Raw genomic sequence first — 11,214 nt, forward strand, 5'->3', positions numbered from 1 at the left:
TGTGTGTGTGTGTGTGTGTGTTTGTGTCACTAGTAGAAAAGGGGGCATCAGTCCCGGTTCGTAAGGGCCTTTAGTCCCGGTTCTTGAACCGGGACTAAAGGGTCGTTACTAATGCCTCCCCCCTTTAGTCCCGGTTCAAACTGGAACCGGGACTAAAGGTCGCGGCCACGTGGAGCTCCACCAACCGGGACTAAAGGAAATTTTATGATTTTTTTTGAATTTTTTTTATTTTCAAATTTCTGAATTATTTTAACCTCTAATCTCTAATCACCACCCCTCATCACTGCTCAATTTATCCTCTAATCTCTAATCACCCCTCATCATTCCTAATCATCTAACTTCCCGAACGGTCACCCATCCTCTCACTCCCCCAGCCTGAGCACGCTTAACTTCCGGGTTCTATTCTCCTTCGTTTCCAAGTCTGCACTTGTTGTTTTCCTGACAATAGTAAGATGTCAATCCTATTAACCCTCAGAAATTTTGCGTGAGCATGAAGTGACACATTTCACTGTTTGAGTTTGAAACTATTGTTTTAAAAAACAATAATTATTTAGTAACACTAATATTTCTTGAATAATTAGTTTGACCATTGTTTGACCATTGTTTGACCACAGTTTGACCAGATTTGATCAAAATTCAAAATAACTGAAATAATTATTTAGTAACACTAATATTCTAGAATAATTAGTTTGACCATTGTTTGACCATTGTTTGACCACAGTTTGAATTTTTTTCGATTTTTTCCACTCTAGATCTTAAAAGCCCCATAACTTTTTTTCCGTTAGGTTTTTGAGGATTTTGAAAATGTTTAACAGGGTTCTCCCTGCTTAAATTTGGATGTAACTTTTCGAGTAGATGATTTTTCATATAAAAAACGTTTTCATCCGAGTGAGTATGCAAAAGTTATGCCCATTTTACTAAATTCTAGAGAGATTTTGAAATAAAGTCGAAATTCACATTTGAAAATTTTCCCAACAACTAGACCACATATCACATGGGAAACTTATTTTATTTTTATTTTTTTTGACATTTTCATCATTTTCTTTTATTTTTTTTAAAACTGAAAAGGCGATCCAGGGGGGCTTGGAGTTTGAAAATGTGACCTTTAGTACCGGTCCGTGCCATGAACCGGTACTAATGCCTCAAACCCCATTAGTACCGGTTGGTGACTCGAACCGGGACTAAAGGTCTAACAGCAATGCGTCAACAAGAAAAAAAATGGAACAACAGAAGCTAAGAGCCTAAAATTATAGCAAATTTAAAATGAAAAATTCTGTCGCCAGGACTTGAACCCGGGTCTCTCGGGTGAGAGCCGAGTATGCTAACCACCAAGACTACGACGGAATGATGGTGGACATGCAACAATTCATATAACAATCGAAGTTCAAGCATACCTAAAGCTCAGTTACTAGTTGTTGTGCTGGACTGTCAAATTGTGGTTCAATCATGGGATCAATAGTAATTTCAGTGGTCTCTCTATCTGTGTTAGTCCATTTGGTATACGCACATGTCGATGTTCTATTGTCTATTCCAGATCAGGTTACAATATTACATCAGCTCCTTCCTTCAGAGTTCAGACCAAAGATCTTAAGAAGGTGGACAATGAGCCGGTGCTACATTGCTAATGCCCTACTGCCGTACCCGGAGCACCTTGTTCACCATGCTAAAACCAAACTGACGGGCACCATCATAAGACAGATGTCGGTGTATTCTGCAATGCAGATCTCTCGGAAGGAATTTTCATTCACGGAAGAAACTTGATCATCGCCACCATACGATGACACGCTCGATTGGAGCACATTCTCCATTACAATAGCTATATGTAAATTGACTGAAGTTGTAATTTGGGGAAGTTGATTTTGTGACAGAAGAAATGGTTGAAGGAAGAAAAAAGCTAGAGGAAGAAGAAATAAGGATGGCCGTTGGATCTTAATTTAATGACCCAGAAAATCAACTTGCCCAGAAATAATTTTTCTTGTGACTTACGTGTAGCCGGTCCCTACTCTGTTGGCGGTGCCGGAGAGAGACATGTCGAAGCTAAAAGAAGTTCTGCACAAGGAGCCCGCCGGCGTCAAGTATGCCATCTCAGTGTAATAATAATATACTGCACATTGATTTTTCAAAATTCAAATGCCATAATATTTTATCTTTTATTTTGAGAATAACTTTCGATCTATTTATCAACTGTCAAGCCCTACCGACCTCCATTTTCGATGCCGGCAGTCCCCGCACCTACACCCGTTAACCTTCTAACTCGCCACCACCGGATGTGGCTTATTCCTAGATGAGGCCTTGCCGGCATCCCCGTGCCTCACTTCCCTCGCCTCGTCGCCGCCGCCGGCAGCCTCGGTGCCCCCCATCACGCCTCCATCTTTGTTCCCATACAAAATCGAATCACCCACATTTGAAATTCAGGCAACTTACTTCCAACAAAGCAAAACTGTGGCCGGTGAGGTTCCGCCCGGTTGGCCCGAAGCTTTTTGTTGTGCAGGCATCATGTTTGGGAGATTGGGAACGCATGATGTATCAAGGGCCCTGGCTTTTCAGGAACTTGCTTGTGTTGATGGTCCCATATGATGGATTTACGAAGGCAGAGGAGGTGCCCATGGTGTTCATCCCAATTTGGCTACAGATTCACAAGATACCAGAGGGCTTCTGCAGGAAGAACATCGTGGAAAATCTGCTGAAAAACTCTGGTGAGATCTTGGAGATGAGATTAAATGGAAATACCCGTGGTGATTACATTAGGGTTAGGGTTCGGCATGACGTTCGTCGGCCCCTCACCAAGTATGTCAGCATTGTAAGGGGGAAAGAGTGTCAAGTCTATTTGGTGCGTTATGAGAAATTGGCGCACTTCTGCAGTGTACGTGGGCTCATTGGTCATGACTACAAAGAGTGCGGATCTGGTGTGCATGAGGAGAAGGACAAGAAGTATGGTTCATGGCTCTATATGGATGGGCTGAATAAACCCCCGTCCAATGACAGTTTTGGCCGGGGCAGGAGTCAGAAACAACCTACACCTCAATCTCAACAGTAGCAGTCGCCGGGGAAAACAGTGGTCGACCCGGACATCCTGGATACAGCTTCAAGCCCGACAAAGGATGGACACATATCCAAGCATGGAGATCTGGCTGCTTGCAAGAGACTATCCATGGATGATGCAACACCTGAGGACAATGCTTTAGCAAGGCCGAGTGGTGTGTTGACGCTCACATAGGGGATGGGTGAGGATTGAGTACAGGCCTCACCTACAAGCAGCAATAACAGCAAGAGGGCTCGAGTTGATTCAAGTGGTGTGTCTGGTGATAGATCGGCGGCCTCCTTCGAGGAGGACCGCCGTACGCAATGAATATCCTAGTGTGGAACTGCCGGGTGGTGGGGGCTGACCGCCGGACAATTCATGAGGTGTTGGCCCTCTCTAAAGCCAATTCCCCGGGGCTTGTCTTTCTCTCGGAAACTAGACATGCCTCTTCAAAGATGGAGAAACTAAAGTGGAGACTGCATATGAAGGGTTTTGCGGGTGTATCGAGTGATGGACTTAGTGGAGGACTTGCGCTCCATTGGGACGAGAAGTTGCAAGTGACAGTGTTGGAGTCCTGTGCATGGTACATTGACGTGCGGATAGTAGATGTGGCAAGTGACAAGAACTGGAGAACAACGTTCGTTTATGGTGAGCCTCGAGTAGAGAACCGTCATCTCATGTGGAGCTCACTTTCCCAGCTCCGTGCGTTCTCCTCGGAGCCGTGGGTAGTGTGTGGCGACTTCAACGAGGCGATATGGCAGCATGAACATATGTCTAGAACCCAGCATTCTGAAAATCAAATGGGGATGTTCCGTGACTGTTTGTTGGCTTGCGAGTTGTGGGACCTTGGTTTCTCGGGGTATCCTTTTACATATGATAATGGGAAAATGGGTGAGAGGAACGTGCAAGTTCGCCTTGACCGAGCATGTGCGGATGAAAATTGGAGGGATCTCTTCCCGGCTGCGCAAGTTCTTCACTTGGCATCTTCATGTTCTGACCATAGCCCGATCTTGGTTCAACTTGCTCTCGTGGATTCCAGGAGGACTAGGGCCTCCCCAAGATACGAGATTATGTGGGAACGCCACCCGGCGCTTTCAGAAGTAGTGGCGAGTAGATGGAGGAAGAGCAAACCAGCCGGCAATCTGGCTGCTGTGCGTGACGCCCTACATGAAATGATGACTGGCCTCCGGGCGTGGAGTAAGGAGAACTTCGGCCATGTTGCATCAGAACTGGAGAAGTTAAGGGCCGAGCTGTCTGATTTACAAGTAAGAGATGCGGACAGAGCGGTGATCCGCCAGAAGATGTATCAACTTGATGAGTTACTATATAGGGAAGAGATGATGTGGCTGCAGAGATCTTGCATTACGTGGCTGAAAGAAGGAGAAAGAAACACGACATATCTGCATAGGCGAGCTTTGTGGCGTGCATGAAGGAATCATATACAGAGATTACGGTGCACTGATGGCTCATGGTGTACTTCTCCGTCGGATATGCAACGCATGACCACTTCCTACTTCAAGGAAGTTTACACCAAATATCCGACCCTAACACCTGATGTCGTACTTGAGGCTATTGCACCTAAGGTAACTGAACAGATGAACGCCATGTTGTGCACGCCGTTTTCTGAGGAGGAAGTTTCCAACGCCCTCTTTCAAATCGGCCCGCTGAAAGCTCCAGGAACGGACGGTTTCCCGGCAAGGTTCTATCAACGGAATTGGGCCGCTCTAAAATCTGAAATCACAGCAGTAGTGTTGGAGTTTTTTGTCTCGGGCTCCATGCCAGAAGGGGTTAATGATACAGCGATCGTCCTTATTCCGAAAGTCCCTCATCCCAAGGAGCTAAAGGATTTCAGGCCGATTAGCTTTTGCAATGTAATATACAAACTGGTTTCTAAATGTTTGGTTAATCGTCTCCGTCCGGTGTTGTCGGAGCTGATTTCGAAGAACCAAAATGCTTTTATTCCGGGCCGGCTCATCTCGAATAATGCTATAATTGCTTTCGAGTGCATTCATCATATTCAGTCTCTAAAGAGCAACAGTCGGGCAGCTTGCGCGTACAAACTCGATCTCTCGAAGGCGTATGATCTGGTCGACTGGGATTTTCTGGAGAGGGCCCTTAGCAAATGGGGGTTTTCTAATCAGTGGATTACCTAGATAATGATGTGTGTCAAATCAGTTAGATACTCGATTAAACTTAATGGGAAGCTATTGGATGATTTTTTTACCATCTAGAGGCCTTCAACAAGGTGATCCTTTGTCTCCGTTCTTGTTTCTCTTTGTTGCTGATGCGTTATCTGCTCTCCTGTCTAAGTCAGTTAATGAAGGAAGCTTGAACGGGGTGAGCATTTGTCGGGGTGCACCGGAGATTTCTCATCTCCTATTTGCGGATGCACACTACTAGGAAAACGGCTATAGATGAAATTGACACTAATGACGCACCACATGTATGGTGCGCCATTAGTATATAGCAATGGCGCACCACATATAGGTGCGCCATTAAACATCAAATACTAATGGCGCACCACATACAGGGTGCGCCATTAGTAACAACTTTTTTTTACAAAACTAGTAATGGCGCACCAGGGGATAGTGCACCATTACTAGTTTAACTAGTAATGTGCGCCACTACTAACATATTTTTTATTATTTTTTTTAAAGTTAGTATAAAGTTAGTAATGACGCACTGTGGGTGTGGTGCGCAACTAGTAATGACGCACCACACCCACGGTGCGCCATTACTAACAATTATGGTGCGCCATTACTAGTTTAACTAGTAATGGCGCACCACACCCATGGTGCACCATTACTAATTTTGACCCAAAATTCCCCCGAATGCACCCCCCGACCGCCTTGTCAGTTTAAAAATAAATAAAAGAAAATGATGGAAATGTCAAAAAAATAAAAGAAAATAAGTTTCCCATGTGATATGTGGTCTAGTTGTTGGGAAATTTGCAAGTATGAATTTCGACTTTATTTGCAAAATCTCTCTAGAATTTGTAAAATGGGCATAACATTTGCATACTAACTCGGATGAAAAAGTTTTTTATATGAAAAATCATCTACTCGAAAAGTTACATCCGAATTTAACTGGGGTACCCCGTTAAACATTTTGAAAATCCTCAAAAACCTAACATAAAAAAATTTACGGGGCTTTTAAGATCTGGAGGCAAAAAAATTCAAAAAATTTCAAACTTACTAGTGGCACACCGTTTGCTAGGTGCGCCACTAGTAACGGAAAAAAATGGTTTTGAATTTTGTTTTTCTAAAAATGATACGTAATATGACCGGTAAGTTTGAAATATTTTTCAAAATTTCATCATAGTCATGAACATGAACAAAGTCCTAGACATCAACAAGGTTTAATAGGATTGATATGATAGATATATTAACATGTGCTTGTAAAGTGAGCTGATGCTGGGGTTGGATAGAACTGCGAAGTTAAGCGTGCTCGGGCTGGAGTAGTGTGAGGATGGGTGAACTTTTGGGAAGTTTGACCACTTAGTGCGATTTGACTTGAGATTAAGCATATTGACCCGAGATTAAGCCATAGTGACCCGAGATTAAGAAAAAAGCGAAAAAAAATTGAATTTTTTTTTTGAAATTTTTTTTCTAAAAAAAATACTAATGGCGCACTCCCTATGTGGTGTGCCATTACTAATTCAGATAGTAATGGCACACCATGTGATATACTAATGGCGCACTCCTAGGTGCGCCATTAGTATTTAATACTAGTGCCGTGGTACTAGTGGCGCACCAGTAGTGCGCCATTAGTAGGCAAAACTGGTGCGCCACTAGTAGGCCTTTTCCTAGTAGATACCATGCTGTTTTTTGAAGCTTCAGGCCAACAGGCGAATGTTGTTAAATGTTTGTTGAATACTTATTCCTCGACGACGGGTCAGCTCATAAACCCCGAGAAGTGTTCCATCCTTTTTTCTGACAATTGCAAAGGATCAGTTGCGGATGAGATCAAGAATTTGTTGGAGGTAACGCAACAGGTGTTTGAACCAAAATATCTTGGCCTACCAGTTCCTAAAGGAAGAATCCATAGGGGGCAATTTGAGACGCTGCAAGATAGAATGAGGGAAAGACTTATTGATTGGGGTGAACAATACATTTCGGTTGGAAACAAAGAGATTCTTATCAAGGCAGTGGCACATGCGATACCCACCTATGTCATGAGTGTGTTTAAACTACCTGCCTCAGTGTGTGATGACCTAACCAAGATGATGAGGCAGTATTGGTGGTGGGGGGGGGGGTGGAAAACGGTAAGAGGAAGATGACATGGCTAAGCTGGGAGAGGATTATGCTGCCCAAGGCCATGAGGGGGCATGGGATTCCGTGACATGATGGCTTTTAATCAGGCTCTGCTGGCCAAGCAAGCCTGGCGCCTACTGGATAGCCCAGCTAGCTTATGTGCAAGGTTATTGAAGGCTAAATATTATCCGAGGGGAAATTTGCTTGACACTGTGTTTTCATCAAACTCTTCGGCGGTGTGGAAAGGTATTGTTCATGGGCTTGAGCTGGTGAAGAAAGGCATTATATAGCGAGTTGGCAATGGTACAATGATAAATACTTGGAGGGATGCTTGGATCCCTCGTGGACACAACCTTAGACCGATCACTCCTGGGAGGAATTGTCGTTACAATTGGGTGGTTGATTTTTTGAACGAGCATGATGCATGGAATGAGGAACGGCTTCGGGAGCATTTTTCGGACATGGATGTTAGGGAGATATTGAAGATCCGCACATCTCCAAGGAATGGGCAGGACTTTGTTGCTTGGTTTCCGGAGCGGTCTGGACAGTTCACTATTCGTAGCGCATATCACCTAGCTACGGATGTCTAGCTCTCAACACGTATCAGCTCATCTAGTAGCAATTCTTCAGGTTGGAGGCCCATTTGGCAACGGATATGGAGCTCTCAAGTACCCTTGAGAGATGAAAATCATGGCGTGGAAAGCTGTCTCAGGAGCTCTCGCTACAAATGAGTGTAAGAAATACCGACACATCTCTACTAGAGATGGCTGTCCGGTGTGCGGCCGGGAGAAGGAGACTAGCTTTCATGCACTTGTATCCTGTGAGCATGCGAGGACGATTTGGGCTTAGATGAGATCAGTTTGGCGACTCCCAAGCCAAGAAATTCTTCTTGATACAGGAAAAGAGTGGCTCTTAAATGTCCTTGCTAATTGCGATGATCACATGCGGGATTGCATGATTATGTTGATATGGAGGATCTGGTCTCTACGCTCGGACATAACACATGGAAAGGAGGTTCCTCCTGTAACGGCAACGTCGGACTACCTTCAAATCTATATGAACTCTTTGAACCTTTATTGCAGATTCTCCACGGAAAATATTCTGAAAGGGAAGATGCCAATGGCTTCGGGAAGAAACCGCCGATGGACCGGGATGCTCTCTCGGTGGATGGGGCTTTTATGCAAGAGGATGGTTCGGCGGCAGCGGGTATGGTACTGTGGCATCATGAGGGAAGTGTGATCTTTGCGGCGTACATGTGCATCTTCAAATGTAACGATGCGCTGGAAGCGGAACTACATGCACTAATGCAGGGTATGGCCTTGGCCTTGCAGCATTGCTCCCTGCCAATTGTTGTTCAGTCAGATTCATCTATGGCACTAGCTGCAATGACCGGGGATAGCTTGTCCAGGTTTGCTTATGGTCATTTGGTAGCAGAGATTAGGCGTCATACGGAGGCTCGAGAGTTTGTTCCATCAAAAATCAAGCGTGAGCAGAATATGATAGCACATCGGTTGGCAGTGTATAGTCATACAGAGTCTACTACTGCTGTATGGCTGGGAGGAGCCCACCTTGTATTGAGGAGTTGGTGCCTCTTGATTGTAACCCTATGTATATGGAATAAAACACTCTTTCGATCGCAAAAAAAACAAAGCAAAACTGTGATTATTCGACCACCACGTCGATTGTAAGGTACGACAACTATCCATGGGACGCACGCGTCATTTTATTTTCTCTTTATTTTTTCATCATCACCACCAAATAAAAAGCGCCAACCAAGACTCAAATTCCGTAGGGAGCACCGGAGCAGGCTGTTGTACGTCAGCATCGCCGGTCGTCGAGGCACCAACATCGGTAGTCGGGCTTGGACATCGCCAGGAGCTCCTCCGGCGACATGCGCTCCAGCTCTCGCTGCCTCCACGCCGGGAAGGCCTTGACCGTGGACTCATCATCGTCGTCTTTGGGCCGACCGTAAAGGTGCAGGTGACTCATGGCGCGCATCCTCTTGTATAGGCGCATGGCGGCCACGCAGTCGTCGTAGGGATGATGGTGGCCACCCGTCTGTATATCATAGCCCAGGCAGCTCCGCGTGAGATACCGGAGCGAATTGCTCATGAGCCTAGCGCTGGTCTTCATCAGCGGCCGGCACACGGCCGTGTCCCGCCTGAGGTGCGCCTGGTAGTCCATGCCCAACGCGTCGAGGTCGTGCTCCAGCCCGTGGCCGACGAGGAGCCGGGCGGCGCCGCGGGAGGAGTAGGAGTAGGAGTAGGACTGCTCGCCGTTGAGGAGGGTGTCCTGCACCCGCCGCATCGCCTACTTCATCGTGGGCGCGTCGCGAAGGTGCTCGGGCCGGATGCCGGTGGTCCCGTACCGGTAGTGCGTCACTGGATGAGGGGCTTCATGAAGCTCTCGGAGAGGATGGCCTCGTGCTCGTCGACGACGCAGACGCGCGCGCACACATCGAGCGTGCCGTCGCTACCGCCGCCGACCATCTTGCACCCCAGCACTACCGGACTCGCAGCCTATGCCTACGGCCCAGGGCCGTCGGCATAGGTCCTCTGCTGTCGGCATAAATCTATGCCTACGGCTGCTGTCGGCATAGGCCCGTCGGCGTAGATCACGTCAACGTAGTCTTGTCAGGCCGTCGGTGTAGTATAGCCCTCGGCATAGGGGCCTATGCCGACGGCCGGGCGCCAGCCGTCGGCATAGCTTAGCCGTCGGCAGTGTTTTTTGCCTTACGGCAACAGACGGCGCCGTAAAAAGCGCTGACGATTCACGGGAAGCCACGTGGCAGAGGTATGCCGATGGTCGAGCCGTCGGCATACCTCTGGCACGTGGCATTCCCTGGTGCCTCCTGGTGGCAGCGCCATCGCGGCCCCGCCGTCTGGCATGCCCTCCCTCGACATGCTTCGGGTGAGGCTATGCACGAAAGAGACGATCGGAGCGCGGGAGAGCTTGCATGCGGCGCAGTGGGCGCGGAGGGCGGGGGAGGTGGGGAAGACGGCGAGGCAGAGCAGGCAGCCGTGGGGTTGGAAGGCGTTGGCACAGGCGGGCTTGGAGGGCAGGGAGGCGCCGAAGCCGAGGTGGTCGCGGAGGGCGTCGAGGGAGAGGCAGTGCTTGCCGTAGACGCCGCAGCGGGGCTCGTGGTGGAAGTGGTGCGACGACCGCATGTGCTCCACCAGGTGCTCCATCCGGTTGAACTCACGGTACCACGCCGCGCACCTGTGACGGCTGCACGTACAAACCCAAGAAGTCCTGGTCAGCAAGAAGAAAAGGTATACATATTTTGTAGCACACACGTATCATCACGTACGTATGGACTACAAGAGAAAAGAAAAGCAGTGCAACCTTAGGCAAACTTAGTCTCAAACCAAACAACCCCGGAGTATACGAAGATGGAGCAGTGCCAGTGGGCAGCGTTCCTGTGAGCATCTGAAGAGTTGTCCATGGTCGGCAGTGCCAGTGAGACACCTAAGCAAGTGCAGAGTATCAGCAAACAGTAGCCATGGTCGGCAATGAGAGAGTCACGCCGAACCAAGTGCAGGGACGCAGCAAACAGTAGCTCAGACAATTACCGCTACTCTAGCTACTATGCTCAAGGAGAGAAGAACATATGCGGCAAATTTGACAATTTTGACCTCGGGACGAAATCAATTCACAGAGTGAACTACTCGTGAAACTATTTCACGTCCCTGACCTTTTTGTGTAGCGCCCGCCATGCAGGCGCCACACCCTACGGTGCAACGCATAGCACGGGGGCGTTGCACGCCAGTCCACCGTGGCAGCCATGGGCCCCGCACCCAGCAGTGCAGCGCCTCGGAGTTAGGCGCCACACATGTAATGTGCAGCGCCTAGCCGTCGGGCGCTGCACTGTGACTTAGATCCAGCCGCGGCGGCCCTCTTCTCCCCCACCCACCCCATTGCAGCGGTTACAGAAGAACA

At 47.8% G+C, this 11,214-nt stretch overlaps 1 pseudogene; it reads right to left on the minus strand.

Annotated features, from left to right (window-relative positions):
- Positions 1-9,093: 9,093 nt before the first annotated feature.
- On the minus strand, positions 9,094-10,720 carry LOC119280766 (annotated as a pseudogene).
- Between the last annotated feature and the right edge of the window lie 494 nt (positions 10,721-11,214).

This window comes from Triticum dicoccoides, chromosome 3B (assembly GCF_002162155.2).
Source record: "Triticum dicoccoides isolate Atlit2015 ecotype Zavitan chromosome 3B, WEW_v2.0, whole genome shotgun sequence".
NCBI lineage: Eukaryota > Viridiplantae > Streptophyta > Magnoliopsida > Poales > Poaceae > Triticum > Triticum dicoccoides.